Genomic DNA, 12,733 nt, shown 5'->3' on the forward strand with positions numbered 1-12,733 from the left:
TATATTTGAATCTTCTACCAAATAGTTTATTTTGCAAGAAAGGATAACTTTGCAACAAAAAATAAAACAGTTAAATTTACACATAAAAAATAGCTTTTAATAAAAAAAGAAATTTTTACCGAAAAATTAAAGTTTTCAACCAGAGTTAAATCTTGAAATAAGTCATTTTGAGCAAAGTAGTTCAATTTTCTATCTAGAAGTTGAGGTTTCAACCAATTAGTTGAATTTTCAACTATAAAGATGAATGTTTAAAATTTTTGAACCCACAAAGACGAATTATCTACAAAAGAGTTGAGTTTTTAAACTAGAAAAATTATTTCTCAACAAGGAAGTAAATTTTCCACTAAATAGTTAAAAACATTAATTCTTAGTGAAAAAAGGCAATTTCCAACCAAATATGCAGTTACAGTTTCCACCAAAGATAAATTTAAAACAAAAATGATTAATCATCAACAAACATATTAATTTTCAACAAAAGAATTTAACATTAAACCCAAAAGAGAATTTCTTTACCTACAAGATTAATTTTCTGAAAATGAAATAAATAATCAAATTTTCAATTAAATAGATAAATCTGCATCGGAAAAAAATAATTTTTGACAAAGCAGTTGAACTCACAACAAGTACTTGAATTTTTCTTTAAAAAATACGATTTTTTAACCAAATAATCCAACTTTCAAACAAGTAGTTGATTTTTTAACTAATTATTTGAATTTTCAAACAAAAACGATGAATTTTTCATCAATAAAATTAAGGATTTGCCAAAAAAGACAATTTTTCAACCAAATACATCAATTTCCAACAAATTTTTTGTTAATTTAGGATAAAAAAGACGCAATATCTGCAAAAAAGTTGAATTTTCAATTCGAAAATATGATTTGGTAGAAAAACAAAGTTAATTTTCTACCAAATAGTGAAATATTCATAAAAATAGTTTAATTTTCATCAAAATATTTGAATTTTCAAACCAAAAGCATGAATTTTCTACATAGAAAGACAATTTTCAAACAAAAATGGAATCGTAACCTTTTTATTAAAAATTTTTTTTTAATTTAATTTTAACAAAATATTTTAACATTCAACCCTATATATGTTTTTTTAAACTAAGAAGATAAATTTTCTAAAAATTCAACCAAATAGTTTAGTTTTAAACTTGAAAAGATCAATTTTTAAACAACAATGGAATCGTAACTTGTTTAGGTGATAAAAAATAGTTCAAAAGAATAGCAAAATAGAATTTTTTACAAAATGGCTAACTTTTCTACTAAAGAGATAAATTTCAAACGAAAATAATAAATCTTCAATAACAAAATTTTCAACCACAAACTTTAAAGTTCAACTCAATAATCGATTTTTGTAAAACAAGAAAGTTCATTTTTTTAAAATGCAGTAGTTAAATTTTCAACAAAAATTTTGGATTTTTCAACTAGAAAAAATCAATTACAAAAATAGACTAATAACTTTTTTGTTGACAAAACATAATTCGTAAAAAAAAAAAAAAATTTCACAAAATAGTTTATTACTTTTTTGACAAGACAAATTTAAAACTGAGATAATCAATCTTTACCAAAACAAAAAATGAATTTTGAACCAAAATTTTAAAATTTAACCCAATAGAAGTTTTTTTTAAAGCAAGAAAATTAATTTTCTAAAAATAAAATTAAAAGATTTTCAACCAAAGACATGAATGTTCTACAAAAATGTAATTTTTAACATAGTGGTTTAACTTGGAACCAAGTATTTAAATTTTGGTCTCAAAAAGATGACTTAGTAGCAAAATAGTTGAATTTTTAACAAAATAATGAAATTTGTAACCAAATAACGGAATCTGTAATTAAAAGTTGAATTTTCAAATAGAAGGGATATCGATTTTTGACAAAAAATTGAATAGTTACATTTTTTATTTAATTTTGTTATCAATTGATTACAAAAAAAAGAATTTTTAACAAAATACTTTAATTTGCCATTAAAGAGATGAATATCAAACTAAAATGATAAATCTGCAACGAAAACAATGAATTAAAAAAAAAAACTTTGAGATTCAGTCCAGAAAATGATTTTTTTTTAGCCAAGAATTTTAATTTTTAACAAATTCGTTTGAATTATAGCCAAATAGTTCAATTTAGCATAAAAAAATACTTTTTAAGAAAATAGTATAATTTTTGACTAATAGCAATAAATTACAATAATAGTAATAATAATTGAATAATAAAAATAATAAATTTATATTATTGTAAACTTTTCAATTAAAAGTAATTGTAATTACTTATTCAGTTCTATTAATATTGATTCAGTTCAGTTCGCATTTAAGCGTAAAAACGAGAAAATGGGGAAAAACTGAAAGTTTTTTTTAAACTGAAGAAAAACAAGAACTTTTGAAAATGGGAAAAGAGGGGAAAGAGTGAGAATTCGAAAATATAAACGTGTTTTTAAAATTTTCTGGAACCTCAAACGCTTGCGTACTTTGCGAAAAGTATTTTCCTGTTTTATCAACAGGTGGCAACTAAAAATATAATAAAAAATAAACCCAATTTTTAATTGGTATGTGTCCATTAAAAAATTAAATAATAATAATTATTATTATTATTACTTTGAAAAGTAATATTTATAGTTTTTATTTTACGATTTTTAACATAGTGACATCTATTGGCTTCAACTTTTAAATATCGTTGGTCGGTAAATTAATTTTCCAATTGTCACATAACCTCATTAAAATAATTAAATTATATATCTGATTATATATTGCAATATGAATTTTATGCGCTTTCTTGAATAATTATAAATAATTCATTTAAAATATTCATTCAGTTTCTTACTATCGATCTTTCAAAAATAGTTAAAAAACTTCAACGCATTTTAAACTTTTTTAACTGCGTAGGAAATTTCGATTACGTAACTTATCTCATGAATAATTTAAAAGAATTTCCTATTTTGCTGGTCATGTAAAATTTCCAAGAAGTAGTTTTCAAAGCAGCTACAAGTCCTAGGGCAGACTACAAGCAGCTGCAAACGAAATATTTTTTTCGGGGTTAGCAGCCCTGCAAAAAAAGCTACCAGAAGCTACGAGTAGTTAAAAAATACTTCTTCCTCATTTTCTATACTTTATTTGAAAATTAATTGATATCAACATGAAAAATTCCGCATAAATATTCTCTTTACACAAATATTATTTAAATAATCAAACAAAAAAAGAATGCATTTTTGAATAGCAACCCGGAAGTGTCCGTTAGTAAGAATACCGTTATGAACTGTTGGTAACCCTGACTGTCGAGGAGTGTCGAACTATGTGTCGAACAAAGTCGGAAGCGTCCGAGTTCTGTCGAATTGGTCGAATTTTCAGCAGTGATATTAGCCACAACAAAAAAATTGGTACCACTACTCGGTAAATAGTTTTCTCCAGTATTAAAATTCTGCGATCTCTTTTTCTGATTTCGAGCATCAACTGCAAGAATACAGCGGCACGTTTTCTCAAGGTAGGTTGAACTTTTGAGCGTATTAAGTTGATAATATTTTTATTTCCTCGTCATTTTGGGGCCCAAGTGTCTTTGAAGGAACGGGCAGACGCACGCGTATTGTTGTGGTGAAATGCGAATAGCGCGGCCCAGCATCCATTGTCGAACACGCGAATTCCATAAACACCCTGTGAAAATGATCACGTGTAACGTTTTTGGCCTTAATCAACCGATAAATTTGACCTTCAGTGTTGATTTCGTTTAACGCCGCACGAACTAACCTACAAATTTTCGCACTTTTAGATCTACGCGAAACTCCTCTCGTGTTTTTATAACAGATCCATTTTTGGACGCATTATCGATTTCTCGGTTATATTTTAGTATCGCTGGCAACTCGGACATAATTATTTAAGTTCGGAACAAGAAGGCTGTCACCGTTAAATCGAAGCTGAAGTCCTTTTTTTCGCAGCAGAGGTGAGGTAATTTATTGTGTTGGCTTCCCTCCGTTTTGAAGCTTTGTTCACAATTTTTGTTTTCGGAGCTTCATTTGCATTTTGTCGAGAAACTGTTTCCTAATTTTCGCGTTTTTACACATTATTTGGTTTCATTATTTGACGCAGGCTAACTAAATATTTGATATAATTAAAGGCGGTGAGCCGAAATATTCGATATTCTAAGAAAGATGCTCCATTAGAATAAATTTGTAGAATAAACCTCATAGCAAGGACTTGAAATACTCCAAAAAAAATGTTGACAATTGCAATAATACAAACCCAATTTTCCAAAATGTTCACCTTCTCTTTTTAACCATACGATATTTGGAAATTCAGTTGCTATTTATACATAATAACTTGTTTTTGTTTCGAAATTATTTCTTATATTCTCTTAAAATTATATTTTCAAAGTTAAAAAAATTTTCAATTTACCAAGTTACCTGAGGAAACCTTGAAAAATCCTATAAGTTAAAAAAAAGTTGCAAATTTAAAAAAAAAGTTTTGAAATCTTTTAAAAAACACACTAAAAATTACTTGTTTATAATAAAACCTTAATTGAAATTTTCCTGCGAATATTAATATATATTTTTAACATTTTTTTCAAATCTAAGTTTATAATTGTTCAATTATTATTTGTTCCTAAAAACCGGCTTTTGTTTTTAAATATTTTAAAATATTCTCATAAAATTATTTTACAAATCCTTTAAAAGCTTCAAAAAGTGCATTTTGTTCCAAATTTTTGGTAATCCTTTCAAAATTTCAGGTTTTCTTTTGAAATGTTTACAAAATGTCTAAATTTGTTTTAAAAAATCTTATAAATGAAAAAACTGGCTTAAAATTTTTCTGATAATTTCTTTTTTTAATTTTGGAACATTTTTTGAAATATTGTCCCGAAATTACTTTTTTAGATTAAAACCTTAATTTCAATTTTCCTATGACTTAATATATTTTTTTTTAATTAAAAAAAAAAAATATATATATATATTTTAAACATTTTTTAGGTCTTCAACTTTAACTTAATTTTTCATAAAAAATGGCTTTTGTTTTTAAATCTTTTAAAATATTCTCTTAAAATTATTTTAAAATTAAAAATCTTTGAATCTTTCATTTTGTTCCAAATTTTTTTGTAATCTTTTCAAAATTTCAGGTTTTCTCTTGAAATTTTTACAAAACGTCTACATTTGTTTAAAAATTCGATTTTTCCAGACATTTAAACAAATCTTATAAATAAAAAAACTGCCTTAACATTTTGCTGCTTCTTTCTTTTTGTAAATTTGTAAATCTTTTGAAATATTCTCCTGAAATTACCTTTTTTAAAATTAAAACCTCTTAATTTCAATTTTCCTAGGACTATTAATTTTTTTTTCAAAATAAAAAAATCTATATTCTTAACATTTTTTAAAGTCTTTTCAAGTTTATAATTGTTCAATTGTTATTTTTTCATAAAAACTGGCCTTTGTTTTTAAATATTGAAAAATATTCTCTTAAAATTATTTTTAAAATCCTTTAAAAGCTTTAAAACTTTCATTTTGTTCCAAATATTTGTTAATCTTTCAAAAATTTCAGATTTTCTCTTGAAGTTTTTATAAAACGTCTAAATATCTTAAAAAATTATTCTATCCTATAAATAAAAAAACTCCCTTAAAATTTTGCTGATTCTTTCTTATTTAATTTTGGAAATATTCTCCTGAAATTAATTTTTAGAATAAAACATCATTTTTAATTTTCCTAGGAATCTTAATAATTATTTTGATTGTTTTAAAACCTTTCACAATACTTAAAAAACTTTTTTGTGTAAAACCTTGAAAAATCTACATTTTTAGCAATCTTTTCAAGTTTTTAATTATTTTTTTATCTTCTCAAATTATCATTATATTAAAAGCTCCCAAAATCCTTTAAAAAACTTTTAAAATTTATTTTTAAATCTTCATTTTGTTTAAAAAATGTTGTAGTCTTTTCAACCATTTTTTTCTTTTCATTTTTATAAAACTTAAAAAAATTTTAATTATTCGATTTTTCCACAGATTTTTTAAAATGCTCCAAATTTAAAATAATTGCGTTGAAATATTGCAGATTCTCATTTGACTATAATATGTAATGATATAAAAAAATAAAAAATCATTTTCAATTTTCCTCGAGATTTTTTTTTATTTTGTCAAAACCTTTCGAAATATTAATAAATCTACATTTTGTTTAAAAAATGTTAATTTTTATTTATTTTAAAATTTTTGCAAAACATCTAAATATTATCTAAAATTATTGTATTTTTTCCAAAATTTGTTTAAAATACTGCAATTTAAAAATAAATTAATTAAAAAGTTTCGAGAAGATTAAGAAATAATTTAAAGCTTGAAAAGATTTCCAAAAATGAAAAAAATGTAGATTCCCGAAGAATTGGAACAAAAAAATTATTGAAATTCCTAGGAAAATTTAAAATTTATTTGTTATGCTGCAAAATTAATTTCCATTAAATATTTTAAAACATTTACGAAATTGTTTCGTAAAAATTTCCAAAATAATAAAACATTTGAAAACAAGATGTAGATTTTTGAAGTATTTGAAATAAAATTCTAAAATTTGTCAAGCAGTTTGAAAGGTTTCAGAATAATAAAAAAAATGTTCTTATAAGATAGTTGGGAAAATTTTTAATTATTTTGATTAAAAAAAAAAGGAATTTTGATAGAATATATAAAAATATTTCGAAACAATTTTTGATGTATAAATAACAATACTGAACAATTATTATTTTATTATGAGTTAAAATAAAAATAATTCAACTTCTAATTTAAAAAGTGACCATTTTAAAAAAAGTCCAATCGTTGAATTTTTTATGTTTCCTGTATAAAATTGCTTATAATGATATAATTTTGAAAGTGTACAAACTTATTGATTCAGTCTTCAATTTAGAGCTTTCAAAATTAAACTGCATTTAATTAAAAAATTTTCGATTGAAAATTATTAAAAGCTTCCATTGTCGATATTTAGAAAAGTTTAATATTGAAAATTTGGCAGTTTAGCGGGATTTAGTTTGAAATTATTTGATTAAAAAGTGTTAAAAGATTCAATTTTATACGCGTAAATAAATTATTCTGCGTTTTAACTAAATATTAATGAATTAAATCTTTTTTAGGTTCAATTAAAAAAATATTTGATCCAAAAGAATGAGATTAGAATATACATTTTAATGTGAATTTTTCTCATTAAAATTTTTATTTGCACATTTTTATTTAAAATATTTGAAACAATAGATTTAAATAATTTTTTGAAATGTAGAAAAAACCAAGAAGTTTTTGACTAGAAAGGTTAAAACTAAAATCTAAATTTAGATCGAAGCAGATTGAAGTAAAAATATGTTAACCGTGAATTTTAATTCATAAATTTTAAATCATTGAAATGCAATTTAATCTTTGCATCGAAAGTTCAAAACATTGGTGACAGTGTTAGCTCACATTTTTTATTACTTCGCTGCAATGCAGCTTCAAGGTCATGCTTTTAACAATAGCAGCAAAGAGATATTACATCATATATTATTTACGGGAATATTTATTTAAACGTTTCCTTTCGTTGGTGTTACATGAAATGTATTTATTAAGGTTCTGAATATATGTTTCCTTTTTTTTTTTAGTTTGAAATTATGTCACGTAGTTTCTATAACATTATCTAAAGTTGTATATATCTGTATTAAAAAAATATTCGTAATCTTACTTTCAATTTTTAAACTTGTATAGTAGGAAAAAAAATGGTTGAGAAACCAATACACGTATTTTTAAAAGCTTTAAAAACATTTGCAGATATACTCAATGATAAAAAAACGATTACTAAGTTGTTTTTTAGCATTCATTTTTAACTTCTTTTAACCACCGTACAAGTCAGGTATGATTTTTAACTTTAGAAGACTCATCTATATTCGTTTCTTTCGATTTCACAGTTATTTTTAGCTCGAAACATTAAAATATTGTTTCATCCAAAAAAGAGAAAGATTAGATATTACTTCAGAAATGTTCAAATTCTATCTATTTTTTTTTATATTTTTATGTTTTCCTAAATAAAAAATAGTTTCAGCCCCTAAAATTTCAGCCCCTAAAATATTTTATGTTCAAAAAGTTTTTTTATTTCAATAGGTTCAATATGTTTTTTGAAAAGAAAAACGCGATAAGATGCCTTACATGGAATAAAGCAATGACCTCGTTTGGCCTTCCAAGATTTATTTAATAAATTAAATCTTTGCCAACCTCCAAACAAGGTCGTTCCTTCATTCCATCTAATTTTAAAAATTGGACGTTCAACAAAATGGATAAGATACCTTGTCGTTATCAGGCTGTGTTTTTCTAATAAATCAAAAATTAAACAAATTTGCAAATTAACACTAGAAAATGAATCAATCTTTAATTTTTGATTGAAATTAAAGCAATATAAAATTATTTTCAGTTTAAATTCGTCTAAAGAATGCTAATAGTAATTAATTTGTATAAATTCATGCAAGTAGTCTCTTCTCTGTTTTTCTTAATTTTAAATTACCCTTTCCGCCCCCTTTTCCTAAAAAAACTTAAAGTTGAAACAGTTTAAAACATTAGAAAAAACAGTAAAAAATTTATACAATAATTAGATGAAGAATTAGAAGGTGAACACTTTTTTATTGATGTGTCCAAAGTTATATAATTAAAAAGTGGAATATTCGAATTCTATTTTTATTTTATCTATTAATTTTATTTTCATATAAAATTTACAATTTTTATTTGACCGATTTCAAACTAAATTGTTTGGAATGTAAAATATTTCAGGTACTCGAACTATTTTTAACTTTTTCATTATGAAATCAATCAGTGTACAATACGCAATTTAAAAATATTTTACTAATCAAATTTTTCAACGTGGGACTTCATTTTTAAGCGTACATTTTAAATTGAAATATATTGAAATATACAATTTTTGATACATTTTTTTAAGTTCAACTTTAAATATAAATTAATTAGTGATTTTTAAACCTAACTGTAGTTCAAGTGTTCAAAATTTTAAAAAAGTTGATTTTACCGGACGATTCTGAATCTTTTCGATTCTATAGTTTACGGGAATACTGAAAAATTCCGAATTGAAAAATTCCCGAATTAGAAAGTTCCTAAAATTATTGTTTGATCTTATAATAACTGTAGTTGAAAAAATCACCCATAATTAATTAAAAATTAATTTCAGAAACTTTGAAGATTAAAAATATATGTATATATTTTTTTTCGATAAAAATGTTTGATTATTGTATTTGTAATAAATCCTAAATGATCTTCATACAAAATTTAATTGTTTAAATTCGGGAACTTTCTAATTCGGATATTTTATAATTTTGCAACTTTCTTTGGTGAATTCAGTCGTCCCTAATTTATATATTTTAAAATGAAAAATGTATCTTTTTCAATTCAAAAGCCTCAACAGTTTACAAAAATGTTGACGTCCAATTGAAATTTTATAAACTACTTTCGGTTTTAAAATAATTTCGAAATATAGATTCATAATTCAATTTAAAATTCTATTAAAATATTATTTCAGTTTAAAATATTTATAATTTAACTCTAATTTAAAAAGTGTTCATTTAAAACAAAATTTTAATTGTTCAATTTATAAAAATTTAAAATAAAAAATTTCACAGCTTGCCGTCATTTAATTTAAAATTGTTCATTTCAATTTGAAAAGGGTTAAAAGCTTTCATTTTTCAGTTCAGTTTTGATTACTTCAATTGGACAATTTTTCAGTTTGCTAAGTAATAATAATAATTTTGACTTACTAAATAATATCATAAAAAAATGTAAATATAATCTTTCTGATAAAAATGTTTTTTGCTTTCGAAATGTAAAAGTAAATGGTAATTCTTTCTTCTAATTTCCCTTTTGTTTGTCAAAAAATACCCCATTTCCCTCTTTTGAGCTTTTTTTCGCTGTGATCGCAGATAAATTTATCTATTATTTTGCACATCCTGATACAAAATTCATGGCTAATTGTCTTTTTAATTTATTATTATATTTTAATGTAATCTATGATGATAATCTGAATGCGGTAATGGAAGATAAAAGTAGGTGGCAAGTAAAATACGTCTTATTAATTGCGTAAGGGTCCGCTTTAGAATATCAGAAAAAAAATTTTTGTATAGTAAGTGTACGTAACTTTAACGTGACATAAGATTTCGCTGATCTCCCTCCCCTCTAAAGTCATTGCATAATTAATGGAATTTTCCCAAGATATATTAATTAAGTCTTTTAGATTGAATAAGTTCAGATTTAATCATGGACAATTTTTTTATTTTTTTTGTTTGACAATTTTTTTTAACCGGTTTTCATTAACTTGTTAGCCGCAATTAAATAATTTTCGTTTGAAACATTATCAGTTCAAAAAATTTCAGTGATAATATTCTTTTCCCTATTCATCTGCTTTCTCCTCTTTTTTAATTATAATATTTGAAGTACGCGCGAAATTTCGGACCGAAAAATTTCGAAAAACATTAAAAATTGAAAAAAAGGTAAATCTAGTAACACTTCGAAGCCCGAACGACTAATTTGTATGCCAACTTTGTTAGATTTTCATTTCTAATTCTTTAATTGTAATAATTTTGTTTTGAAGATATGACTGTTTTTGCTACTTATGCTAGTTCCCAAAATTTCGATGGAATACCAGATAGGTTTTATCTTGCCCATTGTGCGAAAAGTTATCAACATTTTTCGTCACATAAGCACAAGGTGAAGTCATCACTTATTATTTAAAGAGATAATATTAACATAGCCAAACTTGAATCTTTAAATTGAAAATAATTCTAAAAATAATCAGTATTTGGCATTTCTTTACGAAATTCATTTTACGAACCGGATCAGGAAATCGGGAAAATCCCCGGGAATTTTTATTTTGGATCGGAAATTTTCTTCTTTTATCATCATCTTTTGCTTATTCCTATTTTTTTTTAATCTTCTGATTTAAAAAAAATGATTAATCAATTGAAACATACAAATTGTATGATTTTTAATTTTCACTGTAAATTTAACTAATTTCCAATGTATGAATATACGAATGAAAGTAATATTATATTCTACAAGATTTAACAAAAACAATTTCAAACCATTTAATTTCACGATTCTAATTTAACCATTTTTAAATTCTATGAAAATTAAAATTGTTATAGGATTTTTAACATTTCCAAAAAGTAATAAAAATTTTTTGAATGATAAGCAGTCTAATAGAAATTTTGATTAAATATCGAATATATTTTTAAATTAAATCAATGAAATTGTTTGAGCAGATCCAAATTCAAACAAGAATGACAAGATTTACGACAAATCTTAATGTTCAATATTTAATGTAAAGATTTACCAAATTTAAAATTATAAAATTTTCAAATATAAGCAATTTTTAATTAATAATAAAAAATATTGCTGATTAAAATTTAATCACAAATATTTTCTAAAACAGACTATATATTTTTATTTCCCTTGAAAATTTTTAATCCCAGAAACCCCGTATAAAATCTTGAAATATTTAATATCCTAAAAATGCATTTAAAAAGGTTAAAAAGATTGTTTTAAATTAATTAAAATAGTCTAAAGCGGGAAAATGGCAGCGAATTTATTTTTGACTGTTAATATTACAATTTTTAGGGGAAAAAGCTATCCAGCTTTGATTTCAACCTTTTTTGTTATAATTCGGTAAATTATAAATATAAATTAATTAATGATTTTTAAGATTGAACTATATTTTAACATTACAAATTAAACTGTTTCATTTCAAAAGTCTTATTAGTTAAACAAATGTAAACGCCTGATTGAAACCTTATCAACTATTTTTTATTTTAAAATAAGTTCAAAATAATATATTATTAATTAGAGGCTTTTATTAAATTTCAAATATTATTTCATTCTTAAATATTCCATTTTTAAATCATTCAATTTGAAATTGTTTTATTAAGAAAAGGAAGAATTACATAATTCAGAAATATCTGACTTCTCATTTGAAATCACTAATTATAAATCATTCGAATATTTAAAACTAAATTTTAAACGTTACAATTTTAATTGCTCTATTAGAAAAAATTTAATTTATAAGCCAAACTGTTGAATTTTGATTTATACATGACAATTGAACACCTATTATTCTTAGAAAAAATCTAGTAAGTTGAAGAGATATTTAGAAATTTTGAAATAATTCAAAATGAATTAAAAATTTTAAATGATTTGAAGCAATTAAAAAAAGTTTTTATGTTTACCGACCAAATCTGGCTATTCGCACCAAAATTTTGGTGCAAATAGCCCACGGCCTAATTCAAAAAATAATATAGATTTTGGCAGATTACGATAAAAAAAATTCAGAAGGTTTTTAAGAATTTGGAAAAATGTAAGAAGATTAAGAAAAATTTTCTAGGAAAATTAAAAATGATTTTTTATTTTGAAAAGTTAATTTTAAGATAATATTTAAAAAGATTTACAAAATTATCAAAAATGTATGTGGAAGATTGTAAGAAAATGTTTTTAATTTGGCAGGATTAAAAAAAATTAGGAAAAATTCGTATCATTTGAAAAGTCTAAATAAATGAATCTATTTCAATTATGATATCATTCAATTTACAATGCGTAATTTAAAAATCTTTGACTTTAAAATTCTTACTTTTAGATTTCTATTTTTAATCTAATATTTTTAATATAAAGAATTATTAAGTGCAGCCTTGAAGACTTAAAGAATTAAAAATTCAAAGCGTTAGAAGTTGAAAATTTTTGATAAAAAACAGTATAATTTTACCAACTGTAAATATGAATAAAGATA

General features: G+C 23.3%; 1 protein-coding gene across 2 annotated transcripts in view; it reads left to right on the forward strand.

Annotated features, from left to right (window-relative positions):
- The first annotated feature begins 3,280 nt into the window (after positions 1-3,280).
- LOC117177662 (longitudinals lacking protein-like) overlaps positions 3,281-12,733 on the forward strand; it is a 25,873-nt gene continuing 16,420 nt past the window's right edge. Inside the window, exon 1 of one of the 2 annotated variants that reach the window (XM_033368473.1) lies at positions 3,281-3,473. The gene's annotated coding sequence lies outside the window, so the exon portion shown is untranslated. Of the gene's footprint in view, positions 3,474-3,587; positions 3,927-12,733 lie in introns of those variants that run through there. The other variant, XM_033368474.1, reaches the window with a different exon arrangement.

Source organism: Belonocnema kinseyi, chromosome 8 (genome assembly GCF_010883055.1).
Source record: "Belonocnema kinseyi isolate 2016_QV_RU_SX_M_011 chromosome 8, B_treatae_v1, whole genome shotgun sequence".
Lineage (NCBI taxonomy): Eukaryota > Metazoa > Arthropoda > Insecta > Hymenoptera > Cynipidae > Belonocnema > Belonocnema kinseyi.